Genomic DNA, 23,294 nt, shown 5'->3' with positions numbered 1-23,294 from the left:
TTTTTAATTTAGTAAGTGTGTAACACTCACAACATGAGACGTGGGTTGTGACGTGAACACAAGTAATTTGACACGTATATATATATATATATATATTTCTGAACTAAGTAATTTGACACAGTTTGACACGAGCAATTTGACACGAGTAACTGTGTCACGTTTCGGCTTTCCCACAGTTTGACCCTTTGTTTTCCAATTGCCATTTGTGACGTTCCGACGTGAACCTTACCATTGGTTGGGTTCACGCAGAATCTGATCAAACCCTTCTCTCTCCATCGCATACACAAACGCATCAATCGTCGCATGGAATAAATTATCATTAACCAAGTTCTGATCAATCTCTCTGTTCCTTCCCCGAAACAGAGCATAGTCTAGCGATACGAATTGTGGGTTGTTTGTGAAGCTGAAAAATGGGTACACATTGACCATCAATGGCGACCCAGTATCCTTCAAAAATTGCAGCAATGGACCCATTATTGATTGGTGATTTGGGTTGAAAGATGAGGCCGAGAGAGGGAATGAATTCATCACAATCGAAGCTGCGTGAGATGTTGAGAACTTGATTGTGTCTGATAAACCCAAAGTTTGAAGAGCTATGTATAGATTGTTCATGGCAAGGAATAAATACGGCGTGTAAAATGGGTCTTTGAGGAGGATTTCATTGCCTACGGCAATGTACTTGATTTGGGTGGGGGAGAAGTAGGAGAAGATGTTGGATCAGAGCCATTGGAGAGAAGGGTCTATGGTGGTGGTAGCGAGGGAAGGGAGGAGTTCGTTGGGGACTCCAATCATGAGGGAGATGCCTGTGCCGGATAATGATGTGAGTGTATCGGGATTGGGGTTGAAGAGGCAGACGGTGGTGATTCCATTTGATTTGAGAAGGTTGACGGCGGTGGAGGGCGGAGGGAGGTTGTTGGTCACTCAACCATAGCAAATTCTGATAGGTGCAGCAGTTGCTGCAAAAACAAGGGAAGCAATACAAGAATTTGGGTGACTCCATAACCCAAATTTGTTGGTCCATGCAGTGTTGTGTGACTCCATAACACAAAAACATGGATCCGAATTACCAAACGTGGATAAGGAAACGTATCCCACAAAATCTGCATTCAATCCCAACCTGTAAAGAAAAAACAAAAGAGAGTCAAACTCGTCCACACTCACATCACATAAATTTAAAACGGGACCTGGATGTCGACAAAACATACCAAACAGGACTTGCCAATCCAAGAGAATGAATGTGTGACCAGATGGAGTAATAGATTGGTAAATAGGACTTTCTGATAATTAATTTCCGCTTAAAAAATTATGACTTTTGTGATAAAAATGTTATGACATTTTGTGTTTATATTATCAAAATTTGTAAAATTTTATAAATAAATAAATAAATTATGGAAAGTACACCATATGCATCATTAACATCACAGTATCTTCCTTTCCTCTATACTTATTGTTGGTATGGTGTGTAGGATTGCCTGATGCATATTGAAATTGTGATAATTGATTTAGATCCCCTTTGGGTCATTGTATATGTACGGGGAGCAAATATTTCAGCAATCCCGTACTCCTTTCTTCCGAGCTCCGTCTCTGTCCAATCACCTGCGAGCAATTAACGGTGAGCTACCCGGCGATGTGTGGCCGGAAAACCCCTCTGACGGTCAAGTTAGCACACACCTTAGGATAAAGAGAAAGAGAAAAGAGTGTTAGAGTGTAGGAATTCGTTACAGAATGTTCGTCTCGCGTATGGGGGGGGCAGACATGCTTATATACCCTCTGCGCCCCATATCCACTCCCAGTCATCTCCTGACACGTGGCTCCCCTATCCCATCTGTCAGCGTAAACCTTGCTGAACATCACCTAATCTCAACTGCCTGTCTTCTCAGCTGGAGCTCAGCAGCCGAGCTGCTCTATCCACGGCCGTGCTGTGCTTCATACCCAAGCACTTCACTGGCTAAGCCCAAGGAGGACCGGGCTAGGCGGCATCTCGACAAAGCCTAGCCCGGGGCACCTCCTGTGGTCGGCCTTCCTGCCGATCAAATGATTACCTCGGCTGACCACACCTTTCCGGGCGCCGGTCACTCAGCTTGACTGGCTCCACCATCGCCTAATCAAGCAGCTCGGTCCAACCGAGCACTGCCTTGCCGAGCAGCTTCTTTACGGTCTGGGGCGGCACATACTTGGCCCAACTCTTGCCTGGCCCAAGTCCTGGCAGCCCATCTCCGGGCGGATCTCCGGTCATCTCGGCCCTATGCACCATTAGGCTCTCAATCTGCTCGGCCGTTACCTCGGCCCAATTCCAGATCATAAATCTCCCTCTCAGTATAGACTGCTGAAATCAATGTGTAGTTAGAGCTAATCATCTACATTTGCATATGCATATATGGAAACGTATGATATTTTGGTTACGTTGACAGTTTTATTGCTTTGGCTTTTGTTAGTCTATGGGATTCATCTAAAAAAGTTACATATATATATACACTAGCATATGCACGTACTAAATAAATAATTAAAAATAATTTTAAAATTAAATAATAACATAAAATTTATTTAAAAAGTATAGAAAAATAATTTAGAATGAATTAAATTTTAACCATTTTATTAGAATATATATATATATATATATATATATATATATATATATATTGCAGTTCTTATGTCATTAATTGTATATTTTAAATTCACAATAAGAAATAGATGTCATAAAATAAAAATAATTGGTAAAGATGAAAAAAATAGAATAAATTACAAAAAAATATATATTAATGATAAAATAAAAATAAAATTCATTTTATAAATTTTTTAGTTTTAGTTTATTCTATATTAAAGTTTGTCATAAAACTTAAACATACTCTTTAGAAATAAAATAATACACACACACACATATATATATTGATAAAATGTTAAAGTCGGTCAAAAGTATAGCCAACTTATACAAAAATTAATTAATTAAAATTTTAAATTTTATTTTATTTTTAAAATTTAAATTGTTTTCAATTGAAACATGCATAACATTATAATATTAAATGGGAGCATATGTTTACTTGGTTGTTTGGGAAGTGGGATTTTAGCTTAATTTAAGCTAAAATATACAAAATGACAAAATAAGCTAAAATAGTTAAATAAGACAAAATGTTACATCAAACCCATAATCATTTCATTTTTTCACTCACAAATATCACATCCAACTACAAAAAATCCAAACATCTTCCCAAACACAAAAATTTTAGCCTACTAAAATAACCAAAAACTAAAATAGCCTACTAAAATAGCAACTTTCCAAACGCCCACTTTATATAACTGATGAAACAACTCACTTTTTTCTTCTTTTTTTTTCCCGATGTGGGATTGTATAAAATAAAATTTAACAATTGTTCGGGTGGGATATTTGTTTCGAATCCAACAATATCAGTAATTTAATCTTTAATTTGGTCAATCTTTGGTTTATTTCAAATCAAATAAATCTAACCAATATATTTTAATAAAACTGTTAAAATCGCAGTTAAACGAACGAATCAGTCAAATAAAAAAATGATTTAGCCTAATCGGTTAGGTTAAAAGACCAACTAACTTTCACAAAAATTAATTAATTAAAACTATTAAATTTTATTTTAAAATCTAAACTGTCTTAAATTGAAATATGCACAACACTATTATATTAAATGAGAGTATAAGATTCACTTTATATAAGTGAAACAACTCACTTTTTCTTTCTTTTCCTGATGTGGGATTATAAAATAAATCATATCATAGACTAATTAGAGTTTTTATTTTAAAATTTAAGCTGTTTTGAATTGAACTATTATAGACAACCCATTTTTGACCGACCTTAAGACTCAGACGTCACCAACTGAGCGCTCGGTGATGTTGCATATTGTGCTCGTTCTGAGGTTGCGGAGTCTTGGCTGCGAGCCTTGCCTCCGGACTTCGGGGCTCTTTTGTGCTTTGCCTCCGTTTGCGAACCAGGTCCTGTTTTCTCTGTTTTCTCTTCCCGAAGGGAGGGAGAGGCCTTGTAGACCATCTCTCAGTGGCCGTAGGCTACGTTTTGTGGTCGTAGGCCATTTTTCCCGTTTGGAGCCCAGTTTCCAGTTTTCGAAGCCGTCGTCCGCGTGCCTCGGTTCGAGACCGCTTAACTACCTCCGTTTGCTCTGGTTTTTGGCACACACCTTGTTTCCTTCCTTTATAGGGACACTGTGGCCCGGGAGACCACCTTCGTGGTCATACGCCACTTCCGGTGCCTAACAGTCTGTTTTCGGGGGCCCAGACTGCGCGTTTTGGCCCCCGAACCTTCGTTTTGCATCTGTCTTGGTCCATTTTTGGTAAGGACCCTATTTTCATTGATAGGGAGGTGGTAGTATGGTGGGAGGCCACCTTTTCCCCTTGGAAACCAGCTTTCTCTTTTTCTCTCTCCTCCAGCCGATTTTTCTGACAGAAAGCTGGTTTTTCTCACTTTTGGGCCACAATTTCTGTTTTTTCATACCACCATTGTGTTGTGCTCATCTGGGAGGCCACCAATATGGGTAGGCCGACCAGTAATTCTTCATGACCCTTTTGAACCTTGCTAAAAAACTGGTTTTTCTCTCTCTTGGGTCATATTTTCTGGTTTTCCACCATACAACTGTGTTGCACTCATCTGGGAGGCCACCTTTCTGGGGTGGCCGGCCAGCATTTCTCCTTGAACCTTTTGACCCTTGGTCGGCCGACCAGGGGGAGTGGCCGGCCGACCACTTGAACTGGTCGGCCTGCTTCTTGCTTTTTGTTCTCTCTCAATGCATCACAGCTGTGCCAGCTAGAAGGCATTTGGACCATCCTCCGTACACGTGTATAGAGGATATTTGAAGCTTCCAAGAGAAGCTTTAGAGCCTCTCCTCTATAAAGGAGTGGCTTGTCTTCATTTGTGAGGGGTTCAACAATTTTGAAGGCTTATACACCTCTCTCTCCCTATATCTTTACACTTGAGCTCCAAAAACCCTAATAGTCTTGGCCATTTGCACACCAACCCTTAGTACAACACCTCCACCATCCATCCAAGAATCTTGGAGCTGATTTGCAGAGGTTAAAAAACTCCCATCTTGGTCCAGAAGTTGCTGGAAATCAGCTCTTCAAGGGTGAATCTCTATTTCCCCTTTTCTTGCCTTATTTTGCTCCATTGATTAGCCATATTTGTAAGAATTTTTGGACTTTTTCATAAACTGAAAAGTGTCTTCTTTTGAGTTCCTCTTGAAGTTTGATTAAGGACACTTTTCTGTTTGAGGCCATCTACCTCCTTGTATGCTCTATCCCTCTTTGTAGGCTTATTTTGCATCATATCTTAGTCCTATTTGTGGGCATTTTCGAGATTTTTCATGAACTAAAAAGAGTTTTATTTTGAGCTTATAAACATGTTTTATTAAGGTCATTTCCCTGTTGGAGGTCATCTACCCCCTTTCATGCTTTATTTCCTCATGTTTTGAGCTATGCATGTGAACATTTGCATTGGACTTGGTTTGGCCTTTTAGCCACTGAAATCCAGCAGATTTTCAGTGGCTTAGATGTGTCTTTGAACTTCAAAATCATAGAGGGGTGACCCTCTCACCCCTCATTCTCTTTACTAGCTTTATTGGCCTTCCAAAGGACCCCCATTTTTCATGCTTTGAAGTCTTGTTTCAGGCCCTATTATGTGAGTTTTGAGGTCTACCTTAGCTCTGTCCAGAGCCCTTTTGGCCATATTTTATGCCTAGCATGCATGTGTGGAGCAATCCTCCTTAAGGCCTTTCAAGGGGACCTTTCATTGCATACTTCCTTGAGCCATTTCAGGCCCTTTTTGGTGAGTTTTAGGGCTGTCATAATTGAGTTCAAGAGCTGGTTTTTCTATGCTAAGTGCCCTTGATGCATGTGTTGAGTAACCCCTTGCATGGCCCTCCAAAGGAGCTCATCATTTTTGCATGCATTGGATGCATTTCAGTGGTTATTTGGGCATATTTTAGCATATCATGTTCCTATTTTTGGCTGGTTTGGTGACCTCTCTTATGCTTCATGTACATGCCATGTAAACCACGCTTACTAGCCTAGTTTGCGTGTTGTTTTAGCCCCTCATGTTAGCACTTTTTGGCCATGCTTTGAACTAATATTGTGCATATTTTGGGACTTCCTTGGCTCTATTTTTATACTTCGTGATCAAATAATGCTTGCTTTGCATGATTATAGTTCAATGCATTTGCCTAGTTTTGAGTTTCGGGGCCTCTTTCATGCATTGGGTGCCATATTTCCATGATTCGGGACCATTGCGCATCATATTTCAGTGCTGGAAATTGCATGTTTGTATGCCATCTTTCATCCCTTGCCATGCTTTGGTAGAGTGGCATTTGATGCCTTAGGTTCGGTCCTTGGTATTTGTACATGTGTGCACGCATTTCGGTTGTCTCATTTTCATCTAATGGCCACTGATGTGAGTGTGGCTGAGGTCCACTCATGTTGGTGTAAGTCCATCATGCATTTTGTATGCCATTTCGGTCCATAGCATTGTGTATGCTGAGTTGCATGTTAGAGCATTGTGTATGCCATGTTACATCGAGCATTGTGTATGCCATTTCATAGCATTGCGTATGCTAGGTTGTATGTTAGTCGCATTGTGTATGCCATCTCATTTGCATTGTGTTTGGGATATGAGTTAGCCCAAGCACGGGAAACGAGGGACGTTTCGTACTCCGAGTGACGGAACGTGTCTCAATTCCCGGTCGCCGATACTTCGGATTACCCATGATGGAGTTTAGGTCTTGTTGTGTTTATATGTGCATTCATTTTACATTGATTCATGCAATTCGACTCCTCGGCCATCATGCATCGAGAAGCGTGATTGGTGGCACGAGGATCGAGGACTACATTCCCTGAAGAGTAGTCACGCATATATATGTGAAAATACTTTGCTGTGCCCCTTTCTGGCTCTCTGTTGCAGCAAATCAGAAATTAGCAGCTTTCTAAAGCCTTGCACAACATTCCGGCATTAATTGCAAACAGAGGCGAATCGGGGCATCGCAATGGATTTCCACACAAGGCAACTTGAGCATGCATCTTTCATCATTCGGAACAGAGCTGAGGCGGTCTATGGATTTGCATGCTAATTTACTTGCTTTCCTAGTTAAATTGTTAATTAATTAGGATTTTGTACATATTCGGACTGTAATTATTATTCAGACTGTATTATTTATTCGGACCCTCCGAGCGAGGGCACAATTGTAATAAGTGTGCGTCCGTGTGATGTATGTCTTCCAACCCCACGTCTTTCTCCCTTTTATTTACCAGCTTATGATTGTTAGATTAGGGCATGTTTCAATTAGCATACTTATGTTTGTATGTTTGCATCATTCATCTGTCTTGCATGCACCAGGCTCGGCACATTATACTAACTGCATTTGTATTTCAATTCCAAATTGAATATGTGTTAGTTGTAGCATCATCACATGCCATCTTTAGAATAGCCAAGCATATTGTAATTGCATTCCTGCATGTGTTGCATTAGGCATTTCTGTATAGTTAGGATCATGCATGGATTTCTAACATAGCTTCTGTTTTGGCTTGGAGTACTCGGTAAGTGTTTATGCTTTAGCATCCTTGCATGTGTGTAAGTGACTACCATGATAGCATGCTTACCATGAGGCTACGTGCTTACGTGGTATACCTGCCTGAATGCCTGTGGGTGAAGGTTGGGTTATTTGGATTGGAACAATTCATCAATTGTTAGTTTTAAGCCCACTTGAGAGTGACAAATCATCTTGTTTTCTAAGCCCACCCGAGGGTGGCAAAATCTTCATTTTAAGCCTACTTGCGAGTAGCAAACCATTTTCAAAACAAACATGAGATGTGTTGTTCTAATTCAGGAGATCCGGTCTATATTTGTATGCTGTGCGCATCACATAGTAAATCTAGACTAATAACCGGAATAAGCGCACATAATGTTTTCAAAACTAGATATCATGGTTAGTAGAGGCCAATCTTTGATCGAGCGAGCGGGAGTGCTCACGAAGTGACCTTCCCCAATCGTACCCAAGTGCCCGAGCCGGGGCAACTTTGATGATGACGAACACGTGGCCTTAGGCAACGAGTCAGGGTTTCCTAAATTTCCCAAACTAAAATATTTAGGTGGCGACTCTGTATTTGGCAAAGCAGTCCATGTTTGGCACTTCTTTTTAAAAAAATCTGTTTTCAAAAACGATTTTCCGGATTTGGACTCTTTGATGATCCATCGGTCTTGCATTGCACTCTGCGAGATTAGATACAGGACCGTGACATTGAGTCCTGAACTGTAGTGAGCCCAATGAACAAAACGGGGGGAATTTCCCTCCCGGGATGTTCGGGGACGTCTACAGTTTCTGGCGACTCTGCTGGGGACTTTGGAGAATTTGACTCGAACTCATGATATCTGGTTTTGACTACACTTACGTGTTTCTTTGCATTGCATTTGCATTAGTACGCCTAGGACACCGTGTTTGTCATATGCTATTCCTGAACGGTTTTTTGGAGGCTCGCTTTGCGAAGCGTGCCATAAGGCTGACCGGTTGCGGGCTCTTCCACGACGGGAACACAAACCCCGATTTTACCGGGGCACCCTTTTTGACCATTCGACCTAGTGCATATTCGGAATCCATAGTGACCATTTCAAACTAGAACAGGTTGCTTACCCGTTTATAGGTTGTTTGAAACTGCTGCGTGCGTAGTGAAACCCTAGCTCCTGACAAAATAGGACAGGGAAACCTTACCCCAACATAGGGGTGTTTTTTTTTTTTTTTTGGCTCTCACTTATTTGTTATGTGCTTTTAGAGTGCGTCTCTATAAGAATGCATGTATCAGTTTACAAGTTTGGACATCAGGCCTGCGGGCGCCAATTCAGTATTTTGGGTATCAGGCCTGTAGGCACCAGTTTAGTATTTTCGGAATCAGTTATCTGTGGGTATCAGATTCAGCTTCGAGGACAGTGATTTAGGAATAATGATAAGTCTTTGAGAACAGTGTATCAATTGCGCGTTAATTATACCCAACTGTGTGTTGTGTTTATTTACGCTGTTATGCTGTTCGTTTGTCTGCTCGTTTATTTCCTTATTATTGCTTTATTTATCTTTTGCTAGGGTAGTTTAGCACAATTGCTTCAGACCAAGCAAATATTCCCCAAGCACACTAGACAAGAGGTCGCCGACTCCATCGATCTAAGAATCGGGTCGACCGACAACTAGTGTATCATTCCCTACCCCCGGTTGTCAGACGGAGGTCGAGAAGACGCAGTGTATCCGAGCAGAGGTTGCCAGAGCAGTGGATTACCCCATCAGTGGACAGTCGGACTGAGATCTCAATTGTTGCTATAGAGATAAACCTCCCAGTAGTTCAAGCAGATCAGGACAGTATGGCGGGACCGACAGGAGTTGAAGAAATGATGCGCCAGATGTAGGAGACCATGAGAGCCATGCAGCAGGACGCTGTTCGCCAGGATGAGTTTGCCAAACAACAAGCCGAGATCATGGCCCAGCAGACAGAGTTAATTGCCAGGTTACAACAACAAACCGGGGCATCTGCTTCACACCCAGCTCCTCCCCCACCAGGAGTTCCAGTACCCGGGGAGGTACCAAATGTCCAGGGAGATACAGACATCCCGATGGGGTCGGCTCCGCCCCCGATTCTACCACAATTATCCAAGGTACCTACGCCTGTTAATCAACCGGACTCTCCCTTTGAGTTCGAGGTAGACCATACAGCATTGAAATTGAGCAAGTTCGAGAAGTTGTTCAAAAAATCCCAGGGGGTGAAGTCCATCCTAGACATCGAGGACGGATATACCAATGTGGCTGTGACGCTGCCAGATAGGTTCAAGATGCCACAAATCGACCGCTTTGACGGATCCGGGGATCCCATGGTCCATCTTCGGTTGTTCTCAGATATACTGCGATCGATGGGCCTCACCAGACCACAAAAGCTTTCACTATTCGGCCAGACCTTGTCAAGTGTGGCCGCTATCTGGTATGCAAAATTAGAAGATGATGTTAAGCGGAACTGGGACGATATGGCCGAGGTTTTCCTTGCACAGTACTCCTATAACACTCAAATCGAGATTACAACCTGTGATCTTGAGACAACAAGGCAGGAGCCTAAGGAGAGCTTTTTTGATTTTGTGGCTCGGTGTAGGGCGAAGGGCTCAATGATGACCCTAAAGCCTACAGATAAAGATCAAATCTGGATGATTGTGCGCAATCTCCAACCAAAACTGATGCAGAAAATGATTGTGCTCCCCTTCCCTACCTTTTCAGATTTGCACGAGATGGGGGTACAAATAGAGGATGCTATGAAACAAGGTCTGATTGACCAAGATAGAGAGCAACCCCGAAGGACCTTCAACCGCAACAACAACACAGGCACCAGCAATGCCGCAAATGTAGAGCTTTGGAGGTAAGCATGGTCACCACCATCCCCCTTCCAAGGCCCATGGCAGCTACACCTTTCTTCGGCGCGTCCAGAAGCAACACACAAACCACCAAATTCCAACCTCGAGGCCAGAGAGCCTTTACCCCACTGTATATGCCCCTGTCCAAGGCTTTAGGGGTATTAATCAAGAAAGGGCACTTAAAGCCGCTGGAGCCGAGGCCATTGCCAAATCCACTCCCTCCCTCTCATAACCCAACAAAATACTGCGCATATCACCACAACATGGTCACGACACTGACCAATGTTTTAGATTGCGTCATGAGATTCAAGATCTCGTTGACAAGCAGGTGATTGTGCCTCCAGAAAAACCCAATGTCACAACAAACCCTCTCCCACCACACAACCAAGCTCCACCTCCCAAAAGAATCAACTTTATCCAGACTAGGGTCGTGTCTTACGATCCCAGCATATATATTACCCCAACCCACGTACCCAAGCCGGAGGTGCTCCTTCCTAACTGCATTGACTTATGTATGTTGGACATCTCCAGAGCCCAACCCGAACCATTGGTGGTGACTGTTGAAGACAGAACAGGGGAGATTCCAGGGGAGAATGGGATTGTCGAGCCAGGATCTGAGGAATCTGGGAGTTTTGCTGAGGAAGTATACAGTCCGAGTGACTACATTCTATCAGTGGGCCAGGTTGGGCCGAACTTTGAATTGCTGGCGGGGGCAGAGCTTTGTATAATACAGGGAGATGAATCTGGTCAGAGGATAGATGACCTGGCAGCTGTGGAAGAGGGCTTTGCTAACCTTCAATTTTTCAATGAACAAGAGCCAGAGGGCATGGTAGTCAACTGGTCAGATTTTGAGGAGTCAGCAGAGGTCACCGGGTGGCTTGATGACCTGCCAGACGTTGTCGACGAAGCTCAGTTGGAATGGGGCCCGGCAGGGGCAAGAATATCAGTTGTGGCCGGAAGGGCTGGAAATCATAATGAATCGCCGGAGAGCGCCGGTGCTAAGAATTTCGCTCAAGACTTAGGCATTGTGAATGCGGAAATTGTTAAACAGCCAATTGTACTGACGCAGTTGGAACAAGAAAGGTTTGAGGATTCTGAGAGAATCAGGAAAGTTAAAGGCCCTGAGGGGACTAAAAGTGCTGTGTGCATGAGGATAGAGAATGCTGTGAGCATGTGGACGGAGAGTACTGCGGGTGCAATTGTACCAGAGCCAGACAGGTGTCTGTTGGCTACCGACGGAATGTGGTAGGAGGACAATGATTTATGTCTTGCCCACACAGATGAGGATTGGGAGAGCAATCAACCAGATGATACCTGGTATATCGGCGAAGTCGATCATATGACCAGGAGCAGGCGGTATTTCAAGCCCCCGTACTTAGACCAGCCAGAGGCATTTGGGAAAGATAAGGAGGCGGAGAAACAAAAAGAGAAGCAACTCGAAGAAGAGGCTGTACTGAAGCAGTTGAAAAAGATACAGGCAGACATCTCCATCTGGGGACTGCTTATGGCATCGCGAGTGCATCGACAAGTTGTCTTATCGGCCATGGACAAGGCCAAGCTGTCAATAGACACCACGCCCGAGCAGCTGGTGGACTTAGTTTTTCCGAGAGGGGCTACCCCGATGTTGACTTTCTCTGACAAAGAATTGCCACCTGAGGGTGTGAATCATAACAAGCCACTCTACATTTCTGTGGAGTGCAGAAACAAATGGATACCCGTGGTGCTTGTCAACACAGGGTCCGCCATCAATGTGTGCCCAGCAAGGACTGCATATGCAATCGGTTTAAAGACAGCAGATTTTATGCCGACAGCCCAGGTGATTCGGGCATATGACAACACAAGCAGAGAAGTAATGGGGACAGTGAGAATTCAGACCAAGGTTGGGCCGGGACAACATGAGGTAGACTTCCACGTCTTAGAAGTTCCTGCAACTTTCAATATGCTCTTGGGGCGGCCGTGGCTGCACCGGGTGAAGGCAGTTTCGTCCACCTTGCATCAGATGGTGAAATACCCCCATGGGAAGGGGGTAGCCATTATTTTTGGAAATTCATCGATCCATCCACCGCTGGAAGTATCTACACCAGTTTTGGAAATTGAGCACGGTATGGAGGATGTGTTCTTATCCGGTTTTACCCTAGCTGAGGCTCAGGTCGTGTAGAACATCTTAGTTGTTAATGAGGGGGTGCATGTCAGTGCTCAATCAGTATACCTCATGAACAAGCTTCAACACATCCTCGGGATGGGATTGGGAAAGAACGGCCGGAAGGGCGTCGCAGCATTGACCGAGGTGCCACACAACCCACATACCTTTGGCTTGGGTTATCTGCCCACTAAAGAGGATTGGATAAGGAAGGGTAAGGAGATGGCTGGGAGAGCCAGAGCAAAGAAGGCGGGGAAGCCTTTTAACTTAATGCACTGGCCCATTCAGGGTACCCTAAACGGACGCTTCGTTCGGGAGGGAGAGGACTTTCCGTTTTGTGGCTTTCCAGAGCCGTGGCTGAACGCGGAGAGGAAGTGCGTGCCAGGTTTTGAGATTTTCTTTGACCCACAGTTATCCGGGGATGACATTACCGAAGAGTAGATAGACCCATTAGCTGAGGTTGAGTAGAGCAAGAAAATAGAGTCTGAGGACGCCGAAAGTGAAATGGGGGTAGTGCTGGCGTGTCTACTTTCAGATCCTCCGATCGAACAGAAGTGCTTGGGGGATAACTTCTCGGTATGCGTGATCGGGAATGGAACGGCTGCGGGCCTACCAGCAAACATTTTGGATGCATCTATCGCACCCTCTCTCATTTGGCAGTATGAAGAGAGATTTTTGTTAAGCAGCACTGGGTCAGGTAGTTAGTCGGAATCTGATTCCTCCGGATCTGTTGAGTCGGAATCAAGTTCCAGCTCGATTGAGTCTGAGTTCAGTATTCCTGGGGATGATAACCCGGATACCACAGTCCTGTCCAGGTCGTCTTTTTCTTTCTCTTTTGAGTCTGTTGTAATCGAAGAATCAGATGATTTGGATGTGCTTAATGAGAATGATGTGGCTGTGGTTTCTGAGTACTTTTCTGTGCCCTTCATTTATTGCATTAACTTAGACTTTCAAAATTTTGATGAAAACGACGAGGAAGAAATTCATCCAGTTTTGCAACGCTTAATTGAACAAGAGTAGGAAAGATTTGTTAAACCCTTAATCGATGAAATCACTACTGTGAATATTGGTACTGAGGAGGACCCGCGACTGGTCTAGATCGGGTCCACGTTGTCTTCGGAGGAACGTGAGCGCTTAGTCGCTTTATTAAAAGATTTCAAAGACGTTTTCGCGTGGTCCTACGAAGACATGCCTGGAATCGATCTTGAGATCGTACAGCACCGGATCCCTCTTGACCCCGAGGCCCGACCCGTTAAACAAAAACTCAGAACGATCCGCCTGGACTGGGCCCTCAAGATTAAGGAAGAAGTCACCAAGCAAATTGACGTAGGTTTCCTACTGGTATCCGAATACCCGACTTGGTTGGCCAACATTGTTCCAGTGCCTAAGAAGGATGGCAGGATCCGGGTATGCGTGGATTTCAGGGACTTGAACAGAGCCAGTCCAAAGGACGACTTTCTCTTGCCCCATATTGATGAGTTGGTGGACTTCACAACAGGGCATACTTTGCTTTCGTTCATGGATGGCTTCTCAGGCTATAATCAGATAGTGATGGCACCTGAAGATCGGGAAAAGACTGCATTCACCACCCCGTGGGGGACCTACTGCTGCAGAGTGATGCCATTTGGGCTAAAGAACGCTGGAGCTACATATCAACGTGCCGTGACCACAATATTGCACGACATGATCCACAAAAAGGTTGAGGTGTATGTAGATGACATGATTGTCACGTCCAAAGAAAGAGACGGCCACTACACCCCCTTGCAAAAGTTCTTTCAAAAGATCAGAGAATTTCGGTTGCGGCTGAATCCTCAGAAGTGTACGTTCGGTGTTACAGCAGGGAAAATGCTGGGGTTTCTGATTACACAGAGAGGTATCGAAGTCGACCCTTCCAAAATCAAGGCCATCTTAGAAATGCCACCACCAAGGACTGAAAAGGAGGTACGAGGCTTTCTAGGTAAAGTGCAATTCATAAGACGGTTTATCTCAAAATTAACCTTGACTTGTGAACCACTTTTTGGTCTCCTAAAGAAAGAAAAGAAATTCCAGTGGGATGGCCGATGCCAAGCTGCTTTTGAACAGATCAAGGAATATTTACAGAACCCACCCGTGTTGTCACCGCCAGAGCCGGGGAGACCGTTGATATTGTACCTTTCAGTAACTGAGACCACAATGGGCTGCATGTTTGCGCAGGAATCAGAGGACAAAGTGGAGAGGGCCATCTACTATCTGAGCAAGAAGATACTAGAGTATGAGACTCGCTACACACCATTGGAGAAGGCTTGCTTAGCCTTGGTATGGGCTACCAGGAAGCTGCGGTACTACCTGTTAGCTCACTCTGTAATGTTGGTTTCGAGATTAGATCCCATCAAATATCTCTTTGAGAAATCGGCACTTACAGGTAGGCTAGCTCGTTGGTTGCTGTTGCTTTTCGAATTCGATCTAAAATATGTGACGCGCAAGTCAGTCAAGGGAAGAGCAGTAGCAGAGTTCTTAGCCGATCATCCAGTGGAAGGGGGTGAAGCAGTTGAGTACTTATTCCCAGATAAGGCCATTTTGCATATTGACGACGAGTTTTGGACGATGTATTTTGACGGAGCGTCCAACCAGTACGGGTATGGGATAGGAGTGTTGCTGATAGCACCCGACAATTCCCGTATCCCTCTAGCCTTCAAACTCTAGTTCAAAGTCTCGAACAACGAAGCAGAATATGAGGCATGCATTGCCGGTCTAGAAGCAGCCCTGGAACTAGGAGCAAAACGATTGGACGTTATTGGGGACTCGAACCTTGTTCTATCTCAAGCGAAAGGAGATTGGAAAGTCAAAGAAGAAAAGATGATTATGTATCACCTGACCTTGGATTTGTTAATTCCTCGATTTGAGAAGTTAAACTTCGCTCATCTGTTAAGAGAAAACAACAGGTTCGCAAATTCTCTAGCAACTCTATCTTCCATGATAGACATCCCGTTTGGAGTCCGGATGCGTCCAGTCATTATCGACCAGAAATTTGTGCCGACTTATGAGTCAATTGCTACTATAGATGAGGTTCAAGATGAGAACGCCTGGTATTACGATATTTGGAATTTTTTAGAGAAAGAAGCGTATCCACCAGGGGCAAATGCCAAGGATAAAAGGGCAATCAAAAGAATGGTCGTTTAGTTCATCATCTGTGGAGGTAAATTGTATAAGAGAGGTCATCTGGGAATGCATAAGCTGTGCGTTGAAGCTGAAGAATCAAAACACCTAATGGAGGCCATCCATGGAGGGAAATGCGGTGCACATATGAACGGGATAATACTGGCATGGAAAATCCTCAGACAGGGTTACTACTAGTCCACCATGGAGGAGGATTGTATCGGCTTTGTTCGGCGATGCCACAAATGTCAGATCCATGCAAACCGCATGAACATCCCGCCGTTGAAGCTGTACAATATAACTTTGCCATGGCCATTTTCAGTTTGGGGAATCGATGTGATCGGGGCTGTTACCCTGAAGGGGTCTAATGGGCATGAGTTCATCCTGGTCGCGATAGATTATTTCACGAAGTGGGTTAAGGCCTAATCCTATACAGTGTTAAAGGCGTCACATGTTGCAAAATTCATCAGAAACAACATCATCTGTCGTTATGGGGTCCCAAACGAGGTCATTTCAGATAATGGTTCCTACTTCAAAAAGGAAGTAATTGATTTGTTGGAAAAATACAATGTGGCTTTTCATAAGTCGTCTACATACCGGCCGCAAACCAATGGCGCAGTCGAGGCCGCCAACAAGAATTTCAAACACATATTGCAGAAGATGGTGGAAACCTACCGGGATTGGCCAGACAAGCTGCCGTTTTCTCTGTGGGGGTACCGGACTTCAATTAGAACTTCTACTGGGGCGACTCCGTATTCATTTGTTTATGGGATGGAGGCCGTTCTACCTATTGAAATTGAGGTTCCGTCTTTGCGAGTGCTGGCTAAATGTCAGATAGCCGAAGTAGATTGGCAATAGAGCAGATTTGAAGAACTCATGCTTTTTGATGAGCGCAGATTGAAAGAACTGTACCATGTTCAAGGCTATCAGCGTAGAATTGCCAGGGCTTTTGACAAGAAAGTTAAGTCCAGGAATCTAAAAGAATGAGATTTGGTGCTCAAGGACAACCGAGCTCCCATCCACGAGCCAAGGGGCAAGTTCAGACCCAATTGGACTGGTCCCTACATCATTAAGTCTATTTGGTTAGGTGGAGCTGTGGTTCTGATGGACCTAGATGGCCTAGAGTTCTCCCAACTGATCAATATGGACAAGTTGAAGAAATATTACCCCTGAGAAGCTCGCTAGGCCGAAAACCCGAAAGGGCGACTTAGGCAAAAATTAGAGCGTAAAAAATTTGAAACTATAAAAACTAAGCTCGTAAGGTTGAAAACCCGCAAAGGGCGGCCTTGGCAAAAGTTAGAGCGTCAAAGGAGAGTGAAAATACTCAAGTGAACCCCAGCCTGAACTACGTAAGGCTTGATTCCCATCTTTGGGATACGTAGGCAACTTCATCCTGAAGTTCAGCCATAAACTTTTCCTCGATCAACTTTGTCCATTTGATCATCTCGGCCATATTTGTCTATTTAGCATTTAAGAGTTCGGTTATGATCTCCAGTGCAGTGCTCTTCAGACTAGGGGCAACTTTCCGTTGCTGCGCAGTGTTGCGGTACTATTCAGACTAGGGGCAACTTTCCAGTTGCTGGGATCCGGGGTTGTGCATCTCAGTGACAGATTTCAGGCGTGTCCAGTTCTGATCCATATCGAAAATGGTTTTGAAAAATTTTAATAAAAGTTGACTTTGTTCAAAATTAATCTTTTTACAACTTAGACCATTTTTGGACCAAAGTGGAAAATTTTCAGTACCCACAACCTTCAATTTCATTGATTTCAATACAGAGTTCTCCTGCTCTTACATACAAATTGAAGTTTCTTTTTATTACAATCATAAAGAAAAATTGAAAGTACGAATAAAGTAATAAATCTGGGGCATAGCTAAGTCAGGTGTTCCTGCGCCTCCTCCCAGAGCTAGTCGAAGCCTCTAATACCAAAGTGGGCCCTTCATGTTCCTCTTCATTGAGCCAATCCAAGCACTCATCAGACAAAGTGCAACTGAAAGTGGGAGCGGGGGCCAGGAGCTCTCTAGTCCTCCATGCTGTGGCATACCGGGCAAGCTGTGTGCCTCGAACCGAGAATGCAGCAGGATACCTATCCCCTCTGGGGGGCAAGTCTGATCATGTCCAAATTGGTGCTGGAATCGGAATGAAAAATAGAAGACACAGTGTGTCATGCCAATCAATTGAATCCCAGGTTGACGGGTCATGTTGTAACTCATCGCCTGCAGATTGAGCCAAGGGCAGCGCCAAGCGATGCGGTTTGTAGACAAATTGCACATCCAGTTGTACCACCACCCCTCATCAAGGGCATCGACCAGGCATTGTCGAAAAAAGTAGCCGCGAGCTGAGTATGCGAGGCAAGACTCCACAATCTGTAACTTGTCCATCAACCACACCTGGGGAGGGATTGAAAAATGAGAGAATAAAGAATAGAGAGATGTACGATGAGAGAAAAGTAAGAAAAAGGCTTTGTGAGAAAAACCGAGCCTGAGGGCCGAGTGATGTGAGCAATACATATGTGAGATTGGGTGGGAAACATTACCTGCAATAGTAGTGGGCTCCCCGCAAGCCTAGCCGTCTCCCGGCAATGAAAAGCTTTTAAGCCCGTCAATGTCTCAGTCAATGTCATCGCAATGCAGCTCTTGCCCTCCTTCAAACCTTGGGCAACCTCGATCAACCGGACACTGGATCCTCTGGAACCTGAGGCAAGTAAGAAATGAGATAGCAAGCATAGGCAAAACGCGTGTTGCCGATAGCCCTGCCAGTGATGGTCGCCGTGGTCACCAGCATTAGAAAACCGGCAAACCAAGCTTGGGATGTCCAGCTCCCCATCATGAATCAATGATCGAGCATCATGCAAAGTGAGGCCGCACATTTGTCCTAAGGCTTGGACATGGCCGAATCGGAGTTGAGGCAAGATTTTCTCGTTGCGCTCGGACTCCATCAAAACTTGGAAATCCTCGAAAGTAGGACACATCTCTTGCCCGCTAAAGCTAAAGACGTGTGTTACCGGATTCCAAAACCTTACCGCGGCATAGAGGAAAGGAAGATGCAACTGAGTACGGCCCAACGTGAATAGTGCGTTCAAGCCAAAGCCCCGGAAGTTCAACTTTTCTGAGCCATCTAGAGAAGCAATCCAAGCTGTGAGATTTTGGGTGAGGAACGCCTCCATTTTGATGCAAAACTAAGATGAAATGAAAGAGCCACAAGGCTGGAGCTTTTAAAGAGGATAAGGCACTATTCGGGGGACACGCGTTGAAAATTTGGTGGCTGCCAGGCTAGGTGGTCGGCCGGCCACCTTTTCTGATAGGCCGACCACCCCTCTCTCCTCCAATACAAGAAGCTGGTCGGCCAGCTCCCTTAGGTGGTCGGCCATAGAGAGGAAGGTGGCTTTGGTCTTGTTCTAGCTTCTAGAAGAAAGTTCCTAGCATTTCCATGCATTGGGGGTGTTGAAGGTGCGAGTTTTCCTCTGTTTCGGATACGTTCCGTCACCCAGATCGTCCGAAATGCATTTGTTTATCAAGTTGTTGTTAAATCCTGCTTATCGAGTTGTTATTTTGCTTATTGAGTTGTTGTTTTGTTTATCGAGTTGTTTAGTTTATCGAGTTATTAAGTTTTGTCGAGTTGACGTGTTGTGTATATCGAGTTGTTACTCTTTGTTTAATCAACATTGTTGTGTCTTGCTTATCGAGTTGTAGGTTTAATCAACATTGTTGTGTCTTGCTTATCGAGTTGTAAACTTGTTAAGGTTTTGTTCTTTCTTAGTAAATTAAGTTGCTTTGTTTGTTGCGTCGGTTCACTACCTGACTTGGCAATTTTCAAATGCACAATTCCATTCAATCTCATTTTGTGCAAAATGATGCGATGCGATGCGAGAACATAAAATGCAACACTTATGGAACAAAAGCTGTTTCATTCTATCATGCTTCCTTTGTTACAAAATTTTACAACAAGGGTACAAGTTAGTAAAACTGCCTAATAATGTACAATGTGCTACAACTACTAGTAAAAAAGGCAAATAAAGCAGGACTATCTGTGCTCTCAAGCGCAAGAAAAAAAAGGCCCTCTTCGTCCTCTTCTGCGGAACAGCCCCTGCGTTGTCCCCATCAACACCACTATCTGAATTGGAGCTGCTGTCCTCAGAACCCTCCTCGGCATCACCTCCGCCCTCGGAACCGGACTCAGAGTCATCCTCTTTGCCGACGGATGTCTCTGACTGAGGATGCGCGGACTCCTCCTCCTCGCTGGACTCCTCCTCTATGATATGTGCTCTGCGCCCACCTCGTCTGCGAGACGACTCCCCTCTCCCAGCTCCTCGGGAAGGCCCAGATGGCCCGGCTTGTGGCCCGGTATATATCGGAGGCATCTGAAAAGAAAGAGTGCAATTTGAATGCATCAGCCAAAATATGTATATCAGATGCACAGATAAAAAAGCTACATTGAGTGGATGTATGCAAATATAGTACATGGATGTGGTGTGTGTCAGATGTGCTCTACGCATACAGTCGGTCAATCAATGCAATGAAATGTTCAAGTTCAGCATGTCATCAGAAGTATGATAAATGCAAGAAAACTAAAGAGTACCGAGACACCCATGATGGACAGTTGCGCCTCTCTCCGCAAGACCATGCCCTCGAGCGAGGCCACTAACCCGAGCAACCCCTCAGTATACTCCGTGGTAGGCTGCAGATGCAACTGCAAGTCATCAGTGAATGAATGAATGTCCAAGTATCTGAGTGATAAATCAAAGCTGTAAAGCATACCGGTGGTGAGTCAGGGTCTCTGATGTATGGGTGATCTGACATAGGAGGCTCTATCGGAATCGGGTAGGAAGTCCCGTATCGCCATCCCATCAACTCAGTCGGGATATCTGGCCGTCCAGCGTGATAATAAGTTGGGGGAATTGGGGGGACCAGTCCAGCCCCACCTCTAGATGTACCAGCCCTACTGGTCGAAGGAATGTCTCTAGCTCGGGTGCGACTCGAGGATGGCATGCCAGTAGACCTCCTCGTGGGAGTACGGACACCTGCCAATGGAGGCATCCAGTATGTATGACGGTAGGTCGCGTACTCCCCGTCCTCCAAGTGTAGCAATACATCGATGCCCAACCTGGCGTTAATGACACCCTGGGGAGTGAGCCTATCAGCGGACCGCATATCGTCCGGGGGTGCTGAAGGGATACTCTGCTCAAGAAAGTCCATAGTCTGGTGAAGGAAGCGTTCCCCCAAAAACCAGGCCCTACCAACTGGCCCCTCAAATAGGATCCTGTACCAAGAGGCGGCCCATCCTCCGGCAAGCAGAAATCGGAGGTCCCCACCCAAAGGCACCCAAGGCTGCCATGTGATCTGCAGATAACCAATGCATAAGCTGATTAGAAATCGTAGATATGCAAAATAAATCAAAGATGAAAACATGGAGGATTGAGAGTTCTGAATTACCTCTGTCGGCCGCACTGTATCGAAAAACTGCCGTAGGTAGGGGAGAGTCTCCTGGGCCCACGGCCGGTACTGGCCCTCAAAAATGAGTGAGTAGGGGGTCATGAGGGGCGCCTCCACCTTGAGCTCTGGGGCTAGCGTCGGGAAGTACGTAAAAACCCATAACTGTGGAAAACAGGGCAAAAACCATCAGAATACAGAATGCTGAGTGCAGAATCTGAATACAAAATACTGAGTGCAGAATGCGAGTACAGAATATAAAGTGTGCCATGCGTGCAATGTACAGATAATGAAAAGCAAAAATCTAAATCAAGAGGGCAGAAGGTACCTCCCAGGCTCTCCAGTAGCCGCCAACTATGTTTTCCCGTCCGCGGAAGGTCGCGCTTATGTAGCAATAGAGGGTAGCCAAGCTGGCGCCACCCCAGTCATACTGACTGACCTGCAAGAGGTCTACCAGGGCACTCAGCAAATATAGCCCAACGGTGTTCCCCCTATTGGCGAACAGAGTGGTCCCGAAGAGGAGCATCAAAAATCCTCAGGTGTACTGCGCTATCTCCTCGGGAGTCTTGGGCTCCCTCTGTCTGAAATATGAAGAAAACCAGGTGTACCAGACTCAGCCCAAGGATCGGTCGGCTGGTGGGCGAGCTCCTAATAGATAAATCCAAGCGGCCTCCTACTCGCCCATGTCCTCATCATAAGGGATCGTCCAGCTTCCCACGTCGAGGCCTGTTAACACAGCAAAGTCGAATGGGGTTATAGTCATGTCCCCGGCAGTTGAGAAATTAAAGGAATTGGTGGTGTCCCACCACCTCTCCACAAGGGCGCCCATCAACGTCCTGGTAGCGGGATAGCAAGATATCCCGGTACAGAAGGGCCCGAACCCTGCCTGATCAACCCAATCACGGACGGTCTCTGGGAGCTCTGCATACCACTCCCTTGCAGCAATGGAGCCATATCCCCGTGTAACACAGGCGGACACCTGCATTCATAATGAACACATGTATTCAGTTTCAGAATGAAATGAATAAGTTGCGTGCAAATGAAATGTATGAGCTGTGTGCAAATCAAATCAAATACAATGCTGTGAACTACGTGTTCAGTATGAGCTGTGCGTTCAGAATTGAAGTGTGTGCTGCGTGTTCACAAACAAATTTGGGCTGTGTGTTCAGATTTCAGAAATAGTGTGTGCTGCGTGTTCACCAACAAATGTGGGCTGTGTGTTCAGAAATTCAAAGTTTGGACTGCGTGTTCAACTCTCAACAAGTGTGTGCTGCGTGTTCACAATCAAATATGGGTTGCGTGTTCAACTCTCAACAAGTGTGTGCTGCGTGTTCACAATCAAATATGTGTTCAGAAATTCAAAGTTTGGGCTGCGTGTTCAACTTTCAACAAAATTTGGGTTGCGTGTTCAAAAATTCAATAGTTTGGGCTGCGTGTTCAACTCTCGACAAGTGTGTGCTGCGTGTTCACCTTCAAAATATGAGCTGCGTGTTCAGAAATTCAAAGTTTGGACTGTGTGTTCAACTTTCAACAAATGTGTGCTGCGTGTTCACAAACATAGTTTGGGCTGAGTGTTCAACTTTCAACAAATATGGGCTGCGTGTTCAGAAATTCAAAGTTTGGGCTGAGTGTTCAACTTTCAACAAATATGGGCTGCGTGTTCAGAAATTCAAAGTTTGGGCTGCGTGTTCAACTCTCAACATGTGTGTGCTGCGTGTTCACAATCAAGATATGGGCTGCGTGTTCAGAAATTCAAAGTTTGGGCTGCATGTTCAACTTTCAACAAATGTGTGCTGTGTGTTCACAATCAAATATGGGTTGTGTGTTCAGAATTGAAATGTGTGCTGCGTGTTCACAAACAAATATGAGCTGTGTATTCAGATTTCAGAGATAGTGTGTGCTGCGTGTTCACCATCAAATATGAGCCGCGTGTTCAGAAATTCAAGTGATTGAGCTGTATGTTCAAAATGCAAACAGAGTACTATGTTATAGACTAAGCATTCAGAACAAGCTGTGTGCTAGAATGAGCAGAAGTATGGTATGCGAATGTGTTCAGAGCGAACAAATAAGCATGCGTAGCATAAAATGCATGAAAAATGCAGAATTAAGGCAGGAAATGTAAAAAAGTGAAGTACATACCTCTCGTGCCTAATGAGAGAGATGGGACTCCGGCTCCCGCAATAGTAGGTCCA

General features: G+C 44.8%; 1 pseudogene; it reads right to left on the bottom strand.

Moving 5' to 3' along the window:
• Window positions 1–225: 225 nt before the first annotated feature.
• LOC114300084 (glucan endo-1,3-beta-glucosidase-like) lies at window positions 226–21,865 on the bottom strand (annotated as a pseudogene).
• Window positions 21,866–23,294: the final 1,429 nt, after the last annotated feature.

Source organism: Camellia sinensis, chromosome 11 (assembly GCF_055761805.1).
Source record: "Camellia sinensis isolate YWXY chromosome 11, ASM5576180v1, whole genome shotgun sequence".
Taxonomy (NCBI): Eukaryota; Viridiplantae; Streptophyta; class Magnoliopsida; order Ericales; family Theaceae; genus Camellia; species Camellia sinensis.
The sequence above is the reverse complement of the archived record's forward strand: the minus strand, read 5'-3'. Positions and strand labels throughout refer to the sequence as shown.